Raw genomic sequence first — 24,872 nt, 5'->3', positions numbered from 1 at the left:
AATACCCATAACACACATATACATACGAACGTCAGTTTGAAGAGAGAGAGAGAGAGAGAGAGAGAGAGAGAGAGAGAAAGCAAATGTATATCTTCCGACTGAGATTAGCTACAGTCTAGAATTTACAGTTTAGAAATTCCCGCCAGTCGTTAATGAGGTCAATTTTAGACATCACAAACGAGCAAACGAGAAGAAAACGATGATATATCGTGCAAGCTATCGATACTACTGAAAAATTTATTGCTAATATAAATTTGAGGTCTTTTCATTAAGACCAGAAGCTGACATCTGTTAGCCTGCGTGGGTAGCTCGCGGGCTAACAGATGTCATTGGTAGGATGGCCGTCTTCCCACACTGGATGAAAAAGACCTGAATTCGAGTCCCATCGACGATTTTTATGGGCCTTTTTCACACTCTTGGCTGAATTTGTCGACCTCACACACTGGACGAAAAACTCGGGTTTTTCGTCCAGCAAACAGAAAATACCTCAAGAACACATGCAATTTACAGACAATATACATGTATACGGAGCAATATGGCCTTGGTGGCTGATGCTCCTAAAACTCTACTACAACTACTGATAATCTATTATGTTGGAATTTTCTTAACAAGCCTCTTTTCCCCTTCAAAGCAACTAAAGCTGTGAGGCGTCAGTGAGATTTGTCTACAAATTTCGTATATTCTATGATCGGTTTGGCTGGTCTGCTGGTTTCAAAAACCCAAGTTATTATTATTATTGCTCTTTATATTATTTTTCCCTGATTGGGGGCTCCACCTCGTGACGGGTATTGCTACCAAGTACACAGGGTGATTGTTGTTATGTCTGGTGTTACTGTTGGTCGAGGAACTCTCTGATTATCCTACAGGTGTTCAGGATTGCGACTTTCTGGAGTTCCTTGTAGGTGTTCGCTGGGAGACCTATTGCTGCTAGGCTGTTATGTAGGGTCTTTGGCACCATACCTGTGGTTGACACGACGACCGGAATGGTCGTCGTGTCAACCACACGACGATCATTATTATTATTAACATAATTTTATTTCCATATCAGTGGGCACCCTCGGAACAGCCTGGTTCGGCTAGAGGGGTGTAGTACATAATAAATATTCAAGGCGATTACAGGTTACATTGAGTTTAAAAAATAGGAAAACACATTGCATTTACAAGTAAGCTGCCATAAAATAAACTGAAGTTATTAGTAATAGTACTGGCAAATGATACAAGGGAGAAAGCTTATGTATGTCTAATTCTTCCTTCAATTTATTCAAGCTACCCATTTTCACAACACCAGATAGTAATTTGTTCAAAAAATCTGTTATTCTCTAGCTGAAAGCATATTTTTGCACATCTATCCTGCAGCTATCCTTTTCCAATTTCAGGATATGTGTCCTTTCATGCGTTATCTGAGAAAGAGTTAGAATATCATCGTCATTACCTCAATCCATTTAAGGCCTTAAACATTTCACCCAGATCTCCTTGCAGGTATCTCGTTTCTAAGCGCTGCAATTTTCAGAACCGAAGTCTTTTATGGAAAGAGCACTCCTCTGAGTTCTTTACTGATCTCGTTGCTCTTCTTTGCACGCGTGCCGAGATATTCACATATTTCTTAAAATGAGGCTTCCAGACCGGTATGCAGTACTTACGTTTGCTCGGGCCTGTTTTAGACCATTAATTGAAGTCGCATTTTGCAGTTGATGCTTTAGTAAAAAATTATGAAATATTAATCGAATATTGCAATGAGCAGGTTAACGAATGTAATAGTCCTATTAGTAAATACTGTTTACAGGCGCCTCCGTAGCCAGGTGGGCAGGAGCAGCGGTGCGTAGTACACGTTTCTTGATTAGACCGGGGTTCGAGCCCGTGACCACTAAATATGGAGGATGCGGAAAGGTCAGGGAATGACCACCGCATATCCTCTGAGCAATATGGCCTTAGTTGCTAATGCTCCTAAAAACCAAATAACAAACAAACAATACTGTTTACAAATTCACAATATCATGTGCTATTAATTGCGCTCAATGGTGTATTGCATCGCTTTGCGAATATCTACAAAAAAGTTGTTTAAAGATTATTGATGCACATCAATATGTTAAAGCTAAAATAAACATATAAAGAAGCCAATATCTTGGAAAAAATATTTTCTGGAGTGAAAATGTGAAAGAAGTACAGTATTATCAAAAATTCAAAGTGATGTTGACACTGCAGTTATATCGGTTTATCAAACGTGTATGTGATCACTTAGATAACAGATTTCCTGATGGTGAATTAAATAAACGATTTGAATGTATTTGATATTAATGCTATCACAAATGAAAGCAATAATTCTGGCTTTGGAAAACTTAATGTGATACGCCTTGCAAAAAATATTCACGATTTATTACAAATAACGAAAGTGATGTTATTTCTAAAATATCAGAAGAATATTCGGAATTAAAATGTATAATTGCCGAAAAAACTAAAATTGGAACATTTAAAACTTTCAGTGACACTTTAAATTTCGTACTTACAAATTTAGAGTTTTGTAACATATCCATTCTCTATGATATTATGGGAATATTTCAAGCATCGACTGCAGACTACGAGCGAGGATTTAACACTATGAGTTCAATTAAAACAAAAAATCGAAATAGAATACATGAAGATCATTTAAGTGACCTTATAAGAATCAAATTGCATTTACCTAATGGTGCAACAATAAATGTAGATGATGTCTACAAAGTATGGACTTCTACAAAGAACAGAAGAGAAAAATTCCAAGAAAAATAAATTACTTAACTGTAAAGTGTAAATTTATTGTTAACATTTTTTTTATTATTATGTATGTCCCTACTTATAATTAAAACAATTTGTAAAAATATTGCACATATTTAACCTTGTCTGAAAATTTTTGACTCAGGTGCATTTCTGCACCGCGCAGCTATAAGAAAAATTAGAGGGTTTTTGTTTTGTTTTAGTTAGTTGTTGACGCATCGGCTTCTATGGCCATAATGCACCTCCCAAGATTTTTGCAGTACTCTGATCCAAGCCCGAGGCGGGATTCGAACCCGCGACCTTTGGGTTGCCAGGCAGGCACTTTACCCACCCGGCAAAATTAGAGGGAACATTGTTCTTAACTAAGAGCACAGCCCCTCTCCCCTCCTGTGCTGTTTGTCTTATTTATACACATTGTACTCTCCATATTCAAATTCTGTATCCCTTATATCTGTGTGAAACCATGTCTCTGATATCCCAGCATTGTCTGCCTTTGACGACTTGAGCAGTACTTCAAATTCATCAATTTCATATATACATGCAAGTATATATGAAACTGTTTTTACTCTTAGTAACATGAACACAGCTCACGCATTTGCTTGTTTCACAAGACCCTCCCCCCTCCCCAGCAGATCTTGCTCTGCTTGGTAGTCTTATCAACCTGAAAAGAATCACCAATAGTTATACCATTCATATCCAGTGGATGAATGTGATTTATCCATTTCCTTCTAGCGTTAACATAAGCAACCATTCCTTTGAGTTGTTAGCCAAGGACTTCTCATAATCTGTCTTAACTTGCCTAACACCATGCACTGATTGCAGACTACATGCTGTGGAATCCCATGTTCCCTGTTAATTTATATTCATCTCACGCATTTTTCTTCTCTGCCACTAGTTTCAACGGTTCGTTTAATATTCATCCATTTATGTCTGAAGCTTGAACTATATCTCCTAGTTGGTATAAAAAGCTTTTAAAAAGTTACCTTAATTATTTTAGTTTTACCAATTTTATCTTCTCGTTTCAGGAGATAAAAATGGAAGAACCCTCATCTGAAATTTATTAACTCAAACACGGCGTAAAAATATCTGGATGGAATTCGAACCGAAGTTTTTTTTTTCCATATGGTGTGAAAAGCAAGCGATCGTAACAACAGTATTATCGACGAGGGCCTACCATGAACGAAACTTCAACTTCGAATCGTTAATATTATGTATGATTTTTCGATTTCGATGAAATCACGTAAGCACATTTTTAGTTTCTGTAAAATGTTACTTTCCTTAATTGAATAGTTTCGTTCAATTTTTCTTAAATTATTTGATTTTTTCATTTTTTTTGTGATTAGAAGTGAAAAGTAAATAACTAATCGACTTATCAGCAGTTAATTATGTTATAGAAAAGCAGTAATTTTCATTCGTACTTCACATACATCACAACCTAATATTTACTCAAATTTTTGTAATACCTATTTCTTAAATTGAAAAGGTACTCGTATTTCATGGATTTTCTGTAACTGCATAAAATAAAGAAATAGTAACATTTTTTTCTAATAATCACTTCTACTCTCCTCTTGGATTTTTTTTTAACATATTTTGATCGCTGCTCCTGAGTACTCGTCCATACCACGGGAAGGTAAGCCAGTCCAGCAGAGTTCCTTCCGTCTAAATACGAGAATAAAACCAACGTGGCGTTACCAAAAGATGAGTTAGATTGCTCTGGAGGCCCATTCCAGAGAGAGAGAGAACAAGACCCAACCTACAAACTCTTATATAATTCTCAAACAAGACTAGTAGTAAAGTTAAATATCTCACACAACTATAATTACATTGCTGTTCGGCTTATACTCCCGTTATCCAGATGATGTGAACAAATGCATCCTTCTGTTAAACACTTCATTTGCAAATTCACTGGGCACTTGCAAATTAATAGGAGAATCGATAAATTTGGTTTCTTGACCAGGGACAACGGTTCCCACCGAGATTTCAAGTTCTGCACTTATATCTGTATAATATCCACATTCATATAAAATATGCCCCCAACTCTTTAACCTCCCCACAAAGACAGAGGTGTATTACTTAAACCAAGATTGTATAATTTCTCGTTTAGCGAACCGTGTCCAGAAATAATATATGATACATTCATATTAAAATAAAACCATTTATTTCTCTTTTTTGTCCATTAAGCATGAAACCTGTGGAATGAAATTCTTAGTAACAAGTCCAGTTTCTGATGTTTCCCATCTATTCTGCCATATTTTCATCATCTCGTTCCAACATCTCGTTTTTTTTTTTTCTTGACATCCTGTTGTATATTTATAATAACTACCACATATTCTGTTGGAATTCACCTACGAAGACAATAATATAGTCTTCGGTACCCAAGAGAAAGGTCTAACGGCAGCTCTCTTGTCAACACCTGCAGACAGCTGTCGAAACCGTTCTACACACACGTAGTGTAGCCAGTACAATTGTGCATGTGGTTGCTCGCAACTCAAAATTTAGATTCTCTACAGAATGTGATGACGAGATGAGGTAGCTTGCTGTCTTATGCTGCGTCGGCTCCCGCTTGAGTATTTTACGCTCATCTGGTTGTTTCTTTGGTTTATATTGTGTCATTGCTGAATTTCTACTTCTTCGGTGCGTTGCCAGTTTTCAATTTGTGATTATTTAATTCGTTAAAAATATAACACGCATGCACATTTTCCCCAGTTACATCCAATTATCATTCTCCTCTGGAGCTTTGTTAGTTTTCCAGTTTGCTCATTGTTTGGCGCGCACATTTGAAATGAATTCCGGGCTAACCGCTGATTATAACCCTATATATACTATGCTACCATTAATATCACGCTTGCATGTCTACAAATAAACTTTATTTACAGGAAAACTAAGCTTTATGACAGCACTTAGTCTCCGTGGAACACTCTCCACCAGTTTTTTGTAAATATCTTCCCATATTTTCCGCTATTTAGCTTTCAAAGCGGCGATCAGTTCAGCTCGGATTTGTAGGCAGTCTTTCCTCATACGCGCCCGACGATCCAGTTCATCCCAGGGGTTGCTGTGGTATTGAGGTCAGGCCTCTGGGCTGGCCACTCCAACTTTTCGATCTCATATCCTTAACCCAATCTGTCACAACACAGGCAGTATGGTTTTGGTTTTTTTTTTTTTTTTTTATAGGAGCATTAGCAATTAAGGCCATATTGCTCCGGGATATGCGATGGTCATTCTCTGACCTTTCCGCATCCTCCGTATTTGGTGGTGACGGGCTCGAACCCCGGTCTAATCAAGAAGCGTGTGCTATACACTGCTGCTCCTTCCCACCTGGCTACGGAGGCGCCTGGGCAGTATGATATAGGCGTTGTTCTTCTGATAGAGGTATGTGCCTTTTCCGACGTGTTGCCACAGCGTAGGTACCGTATAATAAATAAATTTTCTGTTCATACTCCGGGACGATCACATGGCTAGAGGAGTTCACAAGACAGAGAGAATACAAGAAACAGCACCGTATTTAGCAGTCAGGAGCTTAAACCTCGGTCACTCAAAGCATGTGTACTTAATGCAGCCTCTCGCATGACCACTCGGCTACTGCGGCTTTCATTTTTTTTTTGATTATTTCTCAGGACTTCTAAATAGACCTCAGCATTTACAGTTTTGTCCAAAACAACCAATGGTCACAGGCCAAACCATGAATAACAGCCTCAGACCATCATGATGCCTCTACTAAACTCCATTGTCGGGACGATACAGTCTGGCAGGTAGCTACTCCAGGCATCCACTACAGGAATAATAATAGATATATCCAAGCACGACCGTCAAACTGATACACCATGTAGCGTGACTTGTTATTCCAAAGCATATTTTTCCATTGGTGTACGAGCCAAGAATGACGGGCCTTAAACCAAGCTAGACAGCATTTGGAATTGGTGGGTGATTAGTGGCTTGTGGACTGCTGCACGACCCTAGTAACCCATACCATGCAGCATCCTGCACACTGTACCGGTGCTGATGATACTGACGTGTCCCAATCGTCTTTGAAGGTTTGTGTGTGTTGCAACTACATCGATCTGCATTCCGAGCGGACGATTCTTTGCAAGGCTCTACCTGTCATGGTCCGTGTTCTTGGGAGGTTTTCCGTGTAGTTTCGCGAAGGTTTCAGCGTAGTCCGTTTCTAATTGCAGATCGCACTGCCATTCGTCGGCCGCGCCTCCGTAGCCAGGTGGGCAGGAACAGCAACGCTTCCTGATAGACCGGGGTTCGAGCCCGTGACCACCAAATACGGAGGATGCGGAAAGTCAGGGAATGACCACCGCATACCCCAGCCCGGATAAAGGGTGAGGATTGGCGTCAGGAAGGGCATCCGGCCGTCAAAATTTCGTGCCAAAACAATAAAAACGCTGACCTCATATATATAATGGGAAAAAGGCGAGGACAAAACAAAAAAAAAAAAAATTGCCAGTCGTCGGCCTAGGGATCTTTTGTACCTCTGAAATGCCACGTACAGACGGACTGCGGATGTAGCAACCTATTATTATTCTTCGCTGGAAGTCGCTTAACTCCTTCGACTGCGGCATCTTGGCATTCACAATTGTATTACTGTCTTCTCGGTCTACGAACGTTATATCATTTATAACGCGCATTTTTCTACATTATACTACCAGAAATCCCAAAATGTGGATCAACACATCAAGAATAACCATTATAATAAGTTAAGGATTAAATAATAATATAAATTAAATAATTGTCATATTTTTCTTTCATATAGCCCTTAAATTTGAATAGTGATAATAGTACATACATGGGTCTGTTTCTGCCACAACTGGCTCTCTGTCTTAAAATACAATGTTTCCCCCCCTTAATATTTTCAGGATTCACTTTTCGATTCTGATTAATAAATCGCAACTGATTTAGCAGAGAATATACATTTTAATAGATAAAAAAAATCTAATAGGTCCGCATATCGCAGGAGCTGAAACTGTTGTTTGTTTTATTTTTTCATTTATGTAAACTTTAAAAAATATCCCGACACATTCGATGATCGAGTTATTCCTTCTTTCCACACGTGTTCCTGAGATTAAAAATGTATATTTCATCCCTCACCTCGTCCGAAAAGGGGAAAAAAAAAAGCGCGCTCACACAACACTCCTTATAAGACGACCGTATTTCTGGCTTATCTGTGAAGTCTATAAAGGCGACCATTTTTATTAATCGTGTCGCGTTCTTTAACGGAAAATAAACAGAAAGCGGCCTTGCGCAGGGACCTTGAACAGCTTTATTCTTCCGTAAACAAGTCATAATGTTAGGCAATATAGTCAGTCACTCTGAACAAACCTTGGACTTTATAAATTCCAGTGGCGCAATATTTTTAGGTAGTCTCGTTCAAGAAATTTCTTATGTACAGCAAAATAAAAATCTGGGATTATACCCAATATAGAATACTGCTACTATTTTTATCAAGTTCGATCACAAAGCACTACTGAAATTTTCGTAAACAGCAACCATGACACCTCGTACAATCTGTGCCAGATATTCTGATATCAAATCGCATCCCTTTTAAGTTGCGTTTGAGTTGTATACTGTGGAAAATTTTGCTGCTTATTGTTGTTCATTATAAAATTATTACTCTTCAACAAGCCTAAAATTTTATCGAACATGAAAAATAAATAATAAAACAATGAATAAAATTGTAAGAAACGACACTGTAATCCACAGTCACAAAGGACTAACTAGCCTCTGCTCCTAATCCATGACCAATTATACAGTATACAAATGTCTAAAAAGTACAATGGCATAATTAACAGTAACACAGTAGTGTCGTTTACAGAATGCAGCAACTCAAAAAGAACAAATGAGAGGGAATATAGCAACACGAATTCGTATAAGTCGTACCTGAAACTATATCACAACACACAGTAGTTTCTCTAAACATGAATAATTCCTTTCCGTGCTGTTTCACCTATTCATGAGCCAAATTACCGATGCAATCCAAAGCATCAGCAAAACTATCGGAACAATATCAAACCCAACAGACACTAACCAAGAAACTTTTTCTTGGGGATTTCGCTGACACCTAGAAAAAAATGACGGAAGTTAAAAATTCCTTAGTCTTATATTTATGGCAGGCATCAAATCAAACGAAGACTCGATTATTTCCATTAATAGTTAGGATTAAATTAATCACACAAATACTAGATGATCCATCCAGGAATCCAATGAGTAATCATACTTTTTGGAGAGAGTGTGTATCGCATACGCTCTCCAATAATTGCCAACCGCTTCCCCGGCTGCTGATGTACAACATAGTGACTTGGGAAACAATAAAGGAAGTAATATTTTTGAAAATAATACACAAGTCAAGAAAGATGATGATATTGATTGCCAAGAACCAACAAACATTACTATCCCTGACTGACTCAGGGATAGTAATGTGGAACGCACGAGTTCAGGAACTATACACGATTCTGTTATTCAAAAAGTCCTTGGTTGTGATATTTGTCCCTAGGATTGTCTTCATGTAAATCGCCCTGTCTTCTCACAGTCTGACTCTATTAATGGTATGGCTGATCAGGACGTTGCAGATCTCAGTGACCCGAAGTATATGCTTAAAAGCGTGACAGACGAAGTATTTGTGTAACTTCTTAAGCCTGTTGCCATGCAGGCAGAAGAGTACATGCATAATCTAGAAGAAAAATATCCCAGAATTTTTGAATGTTTGTCCACCCTTCTCATATTCAACCAAGAACTCCGAGCAAAGAACGAGGAAATTAAGCAGAAAATTTGCTCACTAAGAGACCAGATGACAGACCTGAAGAGTAGTATGTTGCTGTGGGGTAAGCCAGCTAACTAAACGCCGCGAGTGCCTCAAATCTCTGAACCTAGTCGTGAACATGATAGCGATAAACTCGATAGATGCGGAGAGGATGTTGAAGCCCGTGAATCTTTCTCGGCTATAACGTTGATATAGAAGTGGGACATAGACAAGAAGATGCCATATTTAATATTCCTTCCGTCACTCCCTACCAAAGGAACAGAGAAACAAGAGGAGTCCTCGAGCAACCACCTATGACAGATAATTACGAGCAACAGCTCCTGGTAGAAGTTATTTTCCAAAACCCCAAGGCTCCTACCCAGGCCCACCCTGTATTATGTTGAAATTTCATAGAGTCGTTCTTCATTTCTCTTATAGAGTGAAAAAAAATATATTTTTAATTTATCGTCAGAATTTGCATATTTAATAAGAGTATTGGATGCAACTTCTGGTTTGGCGTAATTTAATTTTTTTTCCCTTCCCACTTCACCCAAAGGTTTTCCTTGAACTGTCTGATATTGTTTATTCGCAACCCTATGATATCCGGCCTCATCTTTTAGACATGTCCATACTTTCCTCAAATTAATATTATTTTGTCACTTTCGTACAATACATTCCGAACATACTCATCTTTGATTCTTCCCTAATAAGAACATCGTCATCACTTAATAACGTTTCCATACACTTATTGTTACACTCTAGTTTGCTTCATTCCCAACTTGCAGCCCAGCGTAAATAGCACTTTATGTTATAATTTTTATACTGGCCACCATCCTTTCCTTCTTGTGTCTTGCTCACTAAAACCAAACACTTCAATTTTTTCCTTCCATATAAACCTTTTCAGGTTAGTATGGCTCCTCGATCTACAGACTGTATGAGAATGTGGTATTGGCCAGTTTGATACTGCTATTGTTCTTTGGTAAATTTTAGCGGAAAGAAATTAATGAGTGTTCATTTCCATTTTATTTTTAATTTTGAATAGTTGTATTTCTTTTACAAAGTGATTATGAAACCAGTATGAAAAATATCTGTTCTGCATAAATAAATACAAACATTAAAATAAGGCAATCTGAAATATAAGAAGATCCAAATTAGTGAGATTTACTGCAATTCAAATTCCGGTCTTCACAATAATAATTCCAGGTTGAAGCTAGTACAGTACTTACATTTACTTATGGCTACATTTTAAGGTGAAGCCATCCTGTTAACGGAAATGGGATACAGCGAGCCTGCACAAACCAAGAAAAGTAAAATTTCATCTTATCGGATAATAACACTCTCCTTCGTTACAATGGACAAATATATATACAGAAGATGCATAAACAATTTATTGCATAATTCATACATGGTTTGTGTTTATAAATGGATTTTTGTTTTCAAGAAGCATTGACGTCGACGTAGTTGGCTAATAACATCTCTTGGCACTCTTTGTAGTGTTTTTATTATTTTTAACTGATCTGTTTTTCCTGGTGTGTAAGGGTATTAAAATTTCCGCATTCCTAACAAAGGGTGCAAATACACTAACATGTCTACATATATATATATATTTATTTTTTTTTTTTTTTTGCGATAGTGAAAATCATAACGTTATAATGCACCGTAATAATGAAAATTCATTAATTTCATTATATTCACTATTTCATCACTATTGGAATTATGAATTCAAGTTGTCGCATGCACGGTAATTTCAAAAGCAGTTTCGCATTTTGTAAACATGTATGTGTTAGGCATTTTAAACTAAATAAAAGCGGGAGGAAAATAACTAAATGACTTCGCGCAACGAAGAGTTTTCTTTTTCCATCTGTCATACAGGAAAACTTTCTACTATAAGACAGGTGGATAGCTTGGCAATCTCACTTGTATTAATGTTTGTAACTCGTTGGTTTCTATGATCATGACTAACAATGTTGTCAATCAAATTGTCATTACTGACAATTATCGCAAATTAAACTTTACGTGACAAGCGTTCAAGTTTTTTTCTTTAACAAAATTAAAATTTAAGTAAGCTAACGTTATTTTACAGCACTACATTTTCTAAATAAAAACTAATACTAATTACTATTTTAGATTGCCTAACCTTATAAAATAAAGTTAGATTACATAAATTAATAAATAATTAATGGTGAGTTTTAAACTAATCATTTAAAAAGCGAAATGTTATTAAAATGTTAATAAAGTTAGGTTATCTGAAACGCGTTAAAGAAAATACTTCGACATTTGCAATATCTATCAGTAATGACAGTTTGATTAGTTGTCAAAAGCGTGTGTTCTGTGTTCGATTTGAATGTTTGCTGGACGATAAATAAAAAAAAAAACACAAAACCATGCAACCCGCGCCTGAGACCCGCTCTAGTGAAAAGGAATATTGAGATCTTAGTGCAGGACACAGAAAGTCGTATACTTTGTCTACAACAGTGACAGACAAACTACAAGTAATGCACAATTAGACATCAATCGTTGAATAAAATTGTTACAGATCAACACTTTGGATTTTCCTTGAAAGGTACTGAAGAGTACAAAATTGTCATATAGGATTACCCTAAAACAACCTCATCTACTCGTGTATTACTCGTGTAGTGCAATATCATGGCAACTCGTTGTGAAGGTATTCACAATATGAGATATACATAATGATGCCACTCATAACTATTTAGTAGTTAACTGCGAGCAGATCTGATGCATTTGCACTAACTTGTATGTTAACTCACTACGCAACTTGAGGCTTTTGCCCTAAAATGCGACGTAATTCAAATTACTACACACCATCAGGCATCACTCATATTGTGGAGTTATATTTTGCAACTGCCTTGCAATCATTGCAACACCGGGTGCCTGCCCACCTACTGAAGAGGAGCCAATCAGCTCCGAAACGGAGCCGTATGGGGGTGCTTTATGCTGCCCGGAGTATCCGAGAATAGGTAAAAACAGTCTTCACCACTGGGGAAGCGTTGCATATTCAAGGAGTCTATGAGTTTTCGAGTGGTGTGAGTTGAAGGAGCTAGTCCCTTTCGTTCTACACCGTTTCTTTTCTTCTTCCTCTCCTACTATAACTTTCCCTCTACTTTTTTGCTTTTCTAAGTCTAATAGGGACAAGTGGATAGTAGAGTTATTATCCCACACATATACAATCAGCTCCGAAACGATGCCGTCTGGGTGGTGGCATCCGCTGAGAATAAGTAACAATAGTCTTCACCATAGGAGAAGAGTTACTTATTCGAGGTAGTGCAATATCATGGCAACTCGTTGTGAAGGTATTCACAATATGAGATATACATAATGATGCCAATCATATCACTATTTAGTAGTTAGCTGCGAACAGATCTGATGCATTTGCACTAACTTGTATGTTAACTCACTATGCAACTTGAGGCTTTTGCCCTAAAATGCGACGCAATTATCACCTTTGTTAATTTCGTTTATATTAATATGAAGCTGATGAGAAGCAATTTTTCCCCCTTCAACTCTCAGTTGTTGTAATCCTACCAGAAAATTTAGTATCTAATTAAATTATGATATCCATCCTTATAATCTGTCTACATTCCTTTATCCAATGTTGTCTCATTAAATAAGTTAAAATTGCTCTCTGCCTATATGACTATGACTAACTGAGTTATCTTTTGTATAATTATGAAGACTGTACTAATTCTAACTAGATCAATAATTTGAGGTATTAAGTTTACATTTTGTAGTTGGCAATCAAGTTATTCCAATGTTTTTTGTAAATTCTTAAGGATTATATTATACACTGAGTGATCACTGAATTATGACGACATACCTAATACTTCGTGGGTCCTCCTTTTTCTCTCAGTACAGCAACTATCCGATGTGGCATTGATGTCGGAAGCATTCTGGAGGTATGGCCAACCAAACTGTGTATAATGCGGTCAGTAATGCAGGTATAGAGGTGATTGGTGTATCCAGGCGCCTGATATGCCATTCCATAGTGTCTCACAAGTGTTCTATGGGATTGATATCGGGGAGAGTTCGGAGGCCAATCGATATGCTGGAAGTCAGAATGTGTTCCTCAAACCATTCCTGCACATCAAGTGCCGATTGGCTCGGCGCATTGTCATCTTGGAAGACACCATCGCCATTCGGGAAAAATGTGTAATATAGCGGGGTGTACACAGTCAGCAAGCAGTTGACGATAGCGGAGACCAGTGATACGTTGTTCCACATGCACCGGGGGGAGCGAGTTCCTGCCAGTGAAACATGCCCCACACCATACAACCGTCTCCACCGGGCCTGCACTTTTAATACCATGCATGATGGATAAAGAGCCTCGTATTGTTGACGCCAAATCCGTACACGACCATCCACGGTGTGGAGTAAATAACGAGACTCATCTGACCAGCACACCTTCTTTGTCTTCTAACGTCCAATTTGCATGCTCTTTGCAACAGGCGAGTCTTTTACGCCGATGAACCTTGGTTAGGAGAGGATGGCGTAGGGGTCGTCTGCTGGTATAGCCCATATGTGCGAGCGTGCGACGCATGGTCATGCCAGATATTGTTCCGGGTTGGGCCATGTTGTATTGTGTAGTCAATTTTTGAACAGTGCTGCGCCTGTTCGAGTCGTCGGACCCGGCGCTCACCTCTAACATCAACCTTTCGCTGACCTTTGCAGTTTTGCCGTCGGGTCGTTGTTTGACCATTTTGACGCCAGTCCTGATACACTTTAACTACGGCGGTCCTCGAACATCCCACCTCTTCAGGCGTTTGGGAAATCGAGGCACCAGCTCGTCGAGCTCCCACAATCTGTCCTTGATCAAAGTCCGATAAATCCTTTCTTTTACCCATCATGCTCGGAATTTTACTACCTACTGAACCACTGACACCTTATGTATGCTACGTGGGTCGACTAACTGTGCACTCTCGTATCTCACGTGGTCAACGGGTTGCATTCAGTTTTCATATGGGTGGTCATAATTCTGTGATCACTCAGTGTATTTTTCACGAAGTTTTGAGCTCCAGAGATGCCTGAAAGTTTATTGTGAAGTCCGCACGGCTGAGCTAGTTGGTGATTCCAATCAGTGGAATGGTCAACTAGCTCAGCTGTGTTGGCTTCATTCACACAGCTGAATTTGAAAAATATGTAATTAATGATATTGAAATTTCGCATGATTATTTAATGAAAAAACTTTCGAGCGTACAGGCGAGTAAGGCTCCTAGGGTTCATGGCTATACAATATAATTTTAAGGAGGCGGGAAGTGAATGTATTGAAACATTAAGGCTAATTATGAGAGAACCACTAATCTCGGGAGATATTCCGTTGCATTGGAAAAGTGCCAATGTATCGGCAATACATAAATACGGTTCTAAGAGAGTAGTGGGAAATTACCGCCCGGCCAATCTAACTTCAGAAGTGATGAAAATCATGGAGGCAATGCTCAAGGGTGGAATTCAGGATCATTTATATAGAAATGGAGTTCTGAAGGATACACAGCATGGTTTTTTAAAGAGAAAATCATGTTTAACAAATCTGGTTAGCTATTTTGACAGGGTCACTCATGAGCTGCATTTAGGGAATAATTTCGACATTGTTTATTTATATTTCAGCAAAGCATTTGACTCAGTCACACATCAGCGGTTACTTTATAAGCTGGAAAGGGTTGGAATCACAGGGAAATCCTTAGTTGGATAGCAAGATGGCTTTAGGGCAGGAGGTAGAGGGTTGTGATAAATGGTTATTCCTCAGATTGGGTTAATGTAAGAAGTGGGGATACCCAAGGATCAGTACTGGGACCACTGCTGTTTTTGATTTTCTTAAATTACATCGATGAAGGGATAGATGGCGTGATGTCTAAATTTACAGATGATGTAAAAATCGGTAATGTAGTTAATGATCACCGCCAAGCAGAGCTTCTTCAGAGTGACCTAGATAGACTTCAGGGATGGTCAGAAAAGCGGCAGCTATGCTTTAATTCAGGGTATTATGCAAGGTATTACACCTGGGGAGCAGTAACCCCAAAATAACTTATACACTTGGTGGAGTAGAACTAAAAGTAGTGGAAGAAACGGACTAGAGAATTATGATACGGTCGGACACGAAGTTATCCGAACATTATAGACAGGCTGCAGGGAAAGCCAATTGTGTCCTGTCGATGATTTATCGAACATTTGCTAGTAGAGATAAGGACTTCATAATGCCATTACATAAGGCTATCGTTAGACCACACTTGGAATACTGCGTTCAAAGCATGGAGGTTGCACCTAAAGAAAGACATCGAGCTTCATGAAAGGGTCCAGAGACAGGTAACTCGCCTGGTGAGATCGGCAAAAGGGAGTCCATAATTATGAGGAAAGACTTCAAATATGTGGGTTGCACAACTTGGAAACTAGGCACCTTAGAGGATTTTGTTGTTGGTTTAGGGATTTATTAGGCGCATCGGCAACTATGGCCGGCACCTTACAGGAGACTTCATTGAGGTGCTTTTAAGGCTCTGAGAGATAAAAGTAAAATGAATGAGTACGAAATTTTTCACAGTTATAAATGATTCTAGAAGTAGGGGGCCATAAATTCAAGTTACAGGGGGAGATGTTTAGACGGTATGGCAGGAAGTTTTATTTTAGCCAGCAAGTTATAAATTACTGGAATAAGTTCCCTACATTGGTGGTAGAGGCTAACAGTTTGGGGAAATTCAAAGGTCAGCTGGACCTCCGGGAGTAGCGAAATGTTTAGGTCGTGCATTTCCTTTCCTTTCCTTTTATTACTAATTTTATTTTATTATTATTTTACTCCCTTTTTTTGGCTCGTGCACCATATGGCCATTACTAATACTATTTCACAATGAGATCCTCTGATTGAAGATTCCAAATACCTATAATACTTTAGGTGTTTGCGATTGCTTACATATTGCACATTAATATCTAGATCTTATTGAGTCATTTTCTTTTGAGGTTTAATGTTACTACAGCAACCACTGTATTGCATTGACTGCAAATTAAGAAATCATCCACTACTGAATGACAAAATACACAACTGTTTACGTCATCCATTTTAGGTATAAACTGCCTGTCTTTCCATCTTAATTATAACGGGAATTCACCAAGTATTGATAATAACTTTAAAATGTATTGTAACTGAAAGTAAGAGATTAGTCACTCAAGAAATTCACAGTTCATAATAATATAACTCGCAATAATATAATATACTTGAGATATGGTTATAAGAAAAATTTAAAACTTCAAAATTTAGTAATTAAATACAGTAACTTCCAAAGTTAGAATACTCCCACTACAAATAAAGGCGGGACAGTATCTACAGAAAGCACATAAGACAACCATAACGCTTCCTCCAAATTTGAACATCTGATTTGGTATTAGGGTGAGGAGCGAATCATGAGCCGCTAGTTGCGAACCACGGCTTATATTAAAACAAAAAAAAAAACTTCACCTAGAACTATTAAACATATTCGTGCAGTAAAAAAGTTAAAAACTGCAGCCATTATCAACCCACTGCAGGATGGAAGCCTCCTCAGCAATTCATGTTGAGGGAAATGAACCGTAATCTGCCACACTGGTCCAGTGCGGGTTGGCAGATCGGCCATATTTAGCAGTCAGGGGTTTGAAACCCGGTTTACTCAAAGAGCGTATGCTAATGCACTCCCGCCCTTGACCGCTCGGTGCAGTAATCCAACTCAAATCGTTGAGAAGAGAACCAACGTAATGGGTTAAATGTCATCAATTTTATCAAAATTTAAACTCATTACAAATGAAAATTAATATTAGTGTTAAGCAAAACAAAAAGAAATAATATAACTTACTTGCTTAAGTAATCTATCATATTATTAAACTGCATATCAGTGTCTTATTTTTAAGGAACAGTGACATATGAACCCTGTAAATAATTGAAAAAGTTCAATGGTACATAAAGTAAATCAATTATCAAAGAAGCTTTACCTATCTGTCTTAACTATAAAACACTTAACTAATAAGAATTTCGAAACTTCTCCAAGAATATTTCAGCACTGCCATAAATCAGAAGAATCATGTTTCTTCGCAAAAAGAACGAATAATTTACTTCGCATTTTCCAGCGCTAAAATTACAATCGAGATCATTGAATTATTGAAGTATTACAGTTACCGGAGGTAGGAAACTCTTTTCTTGCTAACATCGATGTTTGAAATCAAAGTAGAAATTATGTGCGTAATAACGTGTTTCTTAATTTTTGTTACAGAGATAGTAGACCTTCAGAAGAAAAAAATTCCCTTTGTTAGGATCGTGAAACAATACAAGCAATTTGGTGTCTACGTAAAGGCGAAGCTTTTTTAAATTTCAATTTTAAAATAATTATATTACTACAGAATGTATAACTTTGTAATTTACAATACCTGACCCGCCAGAGTTTTCCGCCCTATTTCCTAGCCCTGCTCCCTGGACGGTAACTAGAGTTCGGTGGTGTTCCACGGTCCCTAGGCCAAGAGGCCAGATGATCAACATATCAACACAACCCTACATTAAACACACAAAAATACACAACATACACTATCTCGCCTTTACAGTCTTTATGTGCTACAGAGATACTATCATGTAGTTGGGGGGGACCCACCCACCCACCCACCCGGCGCTGCCAGACAAGATGTACTATGTACAAAAAAGTCATTATCATCTCATTGTTCGGTCCCCCCCCCCCTTATTTTTGGATTGTACTATTATTTTTAAGATATCGCCCGGAACGATTCCAATGAAGATAATTTGTGGAATAATTATCATATTTCGGTCGTAGAAGATATATTTGGGCGCGAATAATAGAAAGAAAGATACATAGATCCCGTTCCTCTATTTAATATGGATGCCAAGAAATGCAGCCCTATGGCGTTACTTTAAAAGACCCTCGACACTTTAACCGGATAAAAACAAACCTTTTAATGACAACTGACACGCAATGAGGGGCAGTTGGTTAATTATATATGCATCCTTGTGACCTTGAAAGTTACCTGTCAAGCAATACTTGCATACTAAAACCTAATAATTTGCTGTTACTAGGTTGACGAAATTATCACTGCACTTAATGCTTATACCCTTTCAAATAAGATCCGCCATGTTAACAAACGAGTGTTATTTCATACACATTCTTTAAACACACTGACAAATATAATAAGTGCACACTAACAATTTTACCCTGACAGTAAGATAGATTTTTTCCACTAAGTGAAATCGGTCAATCACAAAAATTATGAACCCACACTACACTTTTTGAATTCAAAAACGTGGTGGGAGCTATTTCGCTATGGTTTTATTCCAAACACAGTAAGGAACGTTTTCTATATCATTTTTTAAACTTTTGCTCATGACGGGTTTTGGGAAGGGTTTTTTCTACAATTTGTAGAATAATAGTAGAATAACACCACCATTCACTCTGAATAGCCCTCAGCGTCTGGTTTTGAATAGGTTTTGTTTTTATTAATAACCATTATTTGAATCTTTCAGAAAACTTCAAATTGTATTCTAATTTATTTGTTGAAATTATAGAAACAGTTCCTATAGCTACAAATTGATTGTTTGATAAATATGTTGTGGTTCCAAATTATTTTTTTGTTATTTTATTAGTTAAGTTCATTTTCACTCTACTGGTTTGCCATGCTACTGGAATATATTTTATTTTGGTTTATTATGTACAGTATAATGAATACTGTATATATTTTATATATGAACAAAATATATACAGTATTCATTTAACGAAATTAATAGTTTGTTATTCGTTTGCAATGAGTGCTTCAATACGTTGTAGAAGACTTTCTGTTATTTTCTATCAGTGTTTTACTAGAAGTTCCAACTGAGCGAAAATGTTCACTTGGATTGAATTAAGTGCGCTGTGCGGGCCACCGCAATGTTTTGATATTATTTCTTTTAAACGACGCTTGCAGAATCCTTGCTTTGTGATATAAAGCGCTGTCATTCTGGATGGTGTACGGACTGCTTCCATAACGCACGATACACACATACGAAATTGTCCAGAATATAAATGTGGCGATAACATTCGTGGTTTATCCACGGCGACCAATGCAAATCGATGCACATATGAAAAACTATTTAAATTTGGACTGCAAAGTTTTACAACTGGAAATCTAAACGTAGATGTGATTGAGGTATATAAGACGCCGAAGTGGTTGAATAAAATGACTGGGTAAGGTCTGTTTTCCCTTTTAGATTAGACAAGAAACAAGGGAAATAAATGTAAAATTTCAGGAAATAACAGAGGCTGGAGCAATAATATGAACACAGATTATTTTTTTATTTTTAATTTATTTATTAATAGACGAACAAGTTAGCGCAAAAGCATCATTTTAGTTCGTAGTAAATCACCGAAGTAAATAAAATAAATAAATTTTCTGTTTACACTCCGGGACGACCAAACGGTCAGAGGGCCAAAGTAGGTGAAATGGCATCGTTTTTGTTACATCTCACATTGTGAATGTCTTCACAATGGTAAAAAACTGCAGCCTTTATCAATCTACTGCAGGATGTAAGCCTCCTCAGCAATTTATGTTGAGCGAAATGGATCATAATCTGCCACTCTGGTCCAGTGCGGGGTGACAAATCGGCTGTATTTAGCAGTACGGGGCGTGAACCCCGGTCTACTCAAAGAGCGTGTACTGTTGCACTCCCGCTCCTGCCCACTCCGTAGCCAGTTGCCCTAATATTGCGCTCAAATAAGGAACGTTTCGCCAGTAGAGAAGACTAATGTTACTTATTCTTGGCAGATACCACCACCCAAACGACACCGTTTGGAAGCTTGTTGGCTTTTCGTCGGTGGGTGGATAGGAGATATAGAGAGAAGACTAATCACCCCGATCATCACCGGGGTGCATTAGTCTTTTCTACTGGCGTTGCTTATTCGAGGTAGTGCAATATCAGGGCAACTCGTAAAAAAATTCACAATATGAGATGTAATAAAAGCGATGCCATTTCACCTACTTCGATGATTTACTACAAACTAAAATGATACTTTGCACTAACTCATTCGTCTAGTAAATTTTCCATAGTCGGAGGCTTTCAGCTCTAAACCCTATTTAAGTACTTACTTAATTAATTTATTATTTTTATTTTATTTTATTTATTTAATTTTTTTGCTGATGTCCTAAAAGTGCACTTCCTTACATAATTTTACCTTATGAATATTAACCAAAATCGATTAGCTGTTAAGCTGTTATTATTTCTACTGTTGTGTTTTCTAAATAAGGAAAGCTGGGCCACTAATAACACATTTATATAATGCACTAGCAGTATCAGACGTTAATACAAAAAAAAAAAAAAAAAAAAATGATAGCAATTGCATATAAAGCTGGACAAAGAAAATAATGAATTGGATTATTTAAAGGAAATTTTCCAAAATCAAGTAACGCAAAACTCAAAGAAGAAGTCTTTGTTGGACCGAATTAAGGTTCTCGAGAACAACTTCACCCACCTATGTGTGTTACGTCCATAAATTGCGTGTGTTCTCTCTGGTTTGCTTGTTTTGCTGGACGAAAAACCCGAGTTTGCCAAGGAAAAATGCTTGCTATCCTCTCCTGAGACAGAGTGACTCAGCCAGCGAGTGAAAAAAAGTCCATAAAAAGTTCTTGGCATCATTGACAGGATTTGAACTTGGGCATTTCCCACCGGTGTGGGGAGAACAGTGATTAAAACTACTGTGCTAGCCTAGAAGACATAATTATTGCATGACAGCAGTGTTTCAGAACACTAAGAAAAAAAAAATAATATTAAAAAAAAAACCCAGTCCTCATTTAGTTTGCTGCATAACCAGTATTTGAAATCAATGGGTTGCTGTTTTTTTGTTACGTAACTATAACCATTTAGGTTACCATATATTCCTTAAAATATACATTTTACACTCTCACTGGACATTTTTGGTGTGATTACTCCGGTATGTTAGTGATATAGTGTGCATGGTGTTAGGAGGAAAGGCGCCTCCGGTGGTTTCCCACATCTGCACTTTGTTAGTGATAACAAAATGAAAGGTTTCACCACGCTATCAAGGAGCCCGCGTGGTAGCACAATTGGTAGGATCGCCGTCCTACACCGGGTGGAAAAAACCTGAATTCGAGTCCCGATGAGGGGGGGGGGAATTTTTATGGGCCTTTTTTATACTCGTGGCTGAGTTAGTCGATCTCAGGCGAGGGAGCATGGTTTTTTTCTCCCTGGAACTCTGGTTTTTCTTCCAGCAAACAGAAAATCGACCTCAGAACTCGCTGACGCTCCTTAAAAAAAAAAAAAAAAAAACCGTACTACTACTGCTATCAGGAAAGATTAAATCCTGCCATGACGGATGAGCATTGGTTTTTAAATTTTTAATCATTTTGTGTTAATATTTCTACATATATAAGAATATGACGTTTTATTAATGAATAAAGCTTTACTTTTGAAATCACATTAAAAAATTAAATGTTTTGTTTATACTTCGGGACGCTCAAACGCGTATACTACCGTATCCGCACATTTGACCACTCGGCTACGACGGCCAAATACGCTCGATTCTCTTATACAAAGTGTCCCTTATGAATGTCCATAATTTTAAAAATTGGTTAAAATTCATGTGGTGTATATATGAAAACGTAGTGAGCCAATAGAGAGGGATATGGTCAGATTTCATCGTTGATGTTTTGAACCGCGCTGTGACCGAGGCTACGGCGCTGCTGTCGTTTGTGTAAAATTTGCATCAATACAAGAGAAAGCGTAGGCAGTGGTGTGGGTTGCAGAGACAAAATCCGTTGTCAGGGTTCAAAGGCAATTGCGCCCTTGTGTGTTCAACTAAGATGCTCAATCTATGCGGAGATGCTACAAGACAAGACATTTTTGAATACCAGTAGCGTGGCGAAACAACATGGAGGAGGTCATCAAAGCGTCTCAGAAAAGCGAGTTGAAGTACGTGCTGCCTTTGTTCGTAGCCCGTGGAAATAAATCAGGTGTGCATAATGGGAATTGAATATGCCCCGTGCAACTCTACACATGGTCGTACACAAGCGGCTCCGTTTGTACGCATATAAATTGTAAATGGTTTAAGAAATTCAGCCGAGTGACAAACCACAGCAACAAAACTTCTCTATTAATGTTCTTTTTTCGCATCAACCAAAACCACGATTTCTTGAGTCAAGTTATGTTTTCCGACGAGGTAACATTTCACGTTTCTGGAAAAGTTAGCCGACACAATGTTCGAGTGTGTGGTTCTGAAAACCCACACTGTATCCAAGAGCACATTTTAAACAGCCCAAAAGTGAATGCGTGTGGTCTTATGAAGGACATGATTATCGGACCGTTCTTCTTCTTGGAGGATACAGTTATAGCACATACCTAGACATGCTGAAACAATACGCATTTCTCAGATTGCACGCCTACAGTCCAACATAATCTTACAGCAAGATGGAGCACAGCCTCACTGGAGCTTGCAGGTGCGCACTGCTCAGAACGACACATACCTGAACCTTTGGATTGGGAGTTGTGGACCGATACCACGGCCGCCTCGTTCACCTGACATGACTACCTTACATTTCTTCTTCTGGGGCTACGTGAAAGATATGGATTATTCCACCAAGATGTATAACATCGCCACCTTACCTACACGCCTCTTTGTAGCACTGCGTGGCGTGCTACAACTTTTTTTGCTTCCTCATGGGTAGCACAGTTGGAAGAATCGACGTACTCCCCCACACAGGGTGGAAAAGACCTCAGTTTAAATCCCGTCAATGATAGGAGGAACTTTTTATGGGCCTTTTTCGCAACGCGGCTGAGTTAGTTGGCCTCAGACGAAGGTAGCATAGTTTTTTCTCCCGGAAACTCGGTTTTTTTGTCCAATAAACCAGAAAATCGACCACAGAACACACACGCAATTTACAGACAGCATATACGGAGCAATATAGCCTTAGTCGCTAATGCTCCTAAAACCCGAGTACAACAACTTCAACTTTTTGCTTGTCATTTTCATAGTCATCATAAAAAAAAAAAAAAAAAAAAACAATGAAAGACAAAAATCAAACTATTATATTAGGCCATCCAAATATTTAAATTCATATGCCGTGCTGTGTGTCTTATGTCTGTTTTGCTGGACGAAAAACTCCAGTTTTTGGGGGGAAAAAAACTTGCTATTTACTCCTGAGACCGACTAACTCAAGCCACGGAGTGAAAAAAGCCCATTAAAGTTGCTCGCGTCATTGACGGGATTCGAATCCGAGCCTTTTCCATCCGATGTGGGAAGGACGGTGACAATACCACTGTGCTACTGCACACCACGGTCACCATCGAAAATTCAAATTATTATATTAGGGTTACCCGTAATTCAATACATAAACCCGTATTTGTGTCTGTAAATTGCGTGTGTTCTATGGTCGATTTGCCTGTTTTGATAGACGAAAAAAAGCCCTGTTTCTGGGGAAAAAACCTTGCTATCTACGCTTGAGAAACTGACTAACTCAGCCACGGAGTTAGTCAGTCAAAAAAGCCCATTAAAGTTCCTCGCGTCATCAACGGGATTCGAATCCGGACCTTTTCCACCCGGTGTGGGGAGGACGGGAACGATACCACTGTGCTACCGCGCAGACCATGGTCTGCGCGGTACCTATGTTACAACTTACAACTACACTGCTCGACAGAATGAAGAGAACAATATGTTTTTCATGAATATTTTATTGTGAACATTGTTGCCGAAGGCGAATATTTGATATAATAAGCATCATGGCGTGCAAATTCCGAGTATCCAATAGAAATCGGTCTACCACCTTACAGACACGGGTGCAACCACATCCTGAGTACCAGAGATAGCCACATCTCTGGTACTCAGGATGGCAAGTCATCTTCGTTTAGACGATTCTTTGAGATGACGGGCCGTTGAATGACTTGAAGCCGAGCAGTCGCAGGCGGTACGTTGGGGTAAAGTGTCACGCAGTGAAGTCACGGCATTATGAAAGTGGTTTCAGGAGACAGGAACCGTTACAAGAGCTGACCAAGGTCGGCCGAGGCGACCTTGGTCAGCTCTTGTAACGGTTCATCAGCAGAAATAGACCGCTATCTGGCTCTAACAGAAAGAGTAACCCTACGAACTTGAAACTTTGTCCCCCCACCAGATTGCGTACCAATATGAACGGATCACATCATTCCCACTCTTGGTCAGGATTGAGCCCTGCAAGAGATGGAATAGTACATCCCTCCCACTCTTGGCCAGGACTGAGCCCTGTGAGAGATGGGGTATAGGGATATCGAAAAGTAAATGATAGTCCTTATATTATTATAGTTTAATTTATTTTATTTATTTATTTTATTTTAATATATTTTACTTTATTTTATTTATTTTAATTATCTTATTTTATTTTACTTTACTTTATTTTAATT

The 24,872-nt window shown here is 38.3% G+C and overlaps 1 protein-coding gene across 2 annotated transcripts in view; it reads right to left on the bottom strand.

The window, feature by feature from the left end:
* Nucleotides 1-24,872, bottom strand: part of LOC150091567 (cytochrome P450 307a1-like) — a 315,165-nt gene that overhangs the window by 246,493 nt on the left and 43,800 nt on the right. Inside the window, exon 1 of one of the 2 annotated variants that reach the window (XM_090384606.1) lies at nucleotides 10,714-10,802. The exons of the other annotated variant lie outside the window; for it this stretch is intronic. The gene's annotated coding sequence lies outside the window, so the exon portion shown is untranslated. Of the gene's footprint in view, nucleotides 1-10,713; nucleotides 10,803-24,872 lie in introns of those variants that run through there. 2 annotated transcript variants of the gene reach the window in all.

The sequence above is a fragment of the Mastigoproctus giganteus genome, chromosome 1 (genome assembly GCF_048544385.1).
Source record: "Mastigoproctus giganteus isolate SK-2022 chromosome 1, ASM4854438v1, whole genome shotgun sequence".
NCBI classification, from domain to species: Eukaryota; Metazoa; Arthropoda; class Arachnida; order Uropygi; family Thelyphonidae; genus Mastigoproctus; species Mastigoproctus giganteus.
Note: the sequence above shows the minus strand (reverse complement) of the source record. Positions and strands in the feature narration are given on the sequence as shown.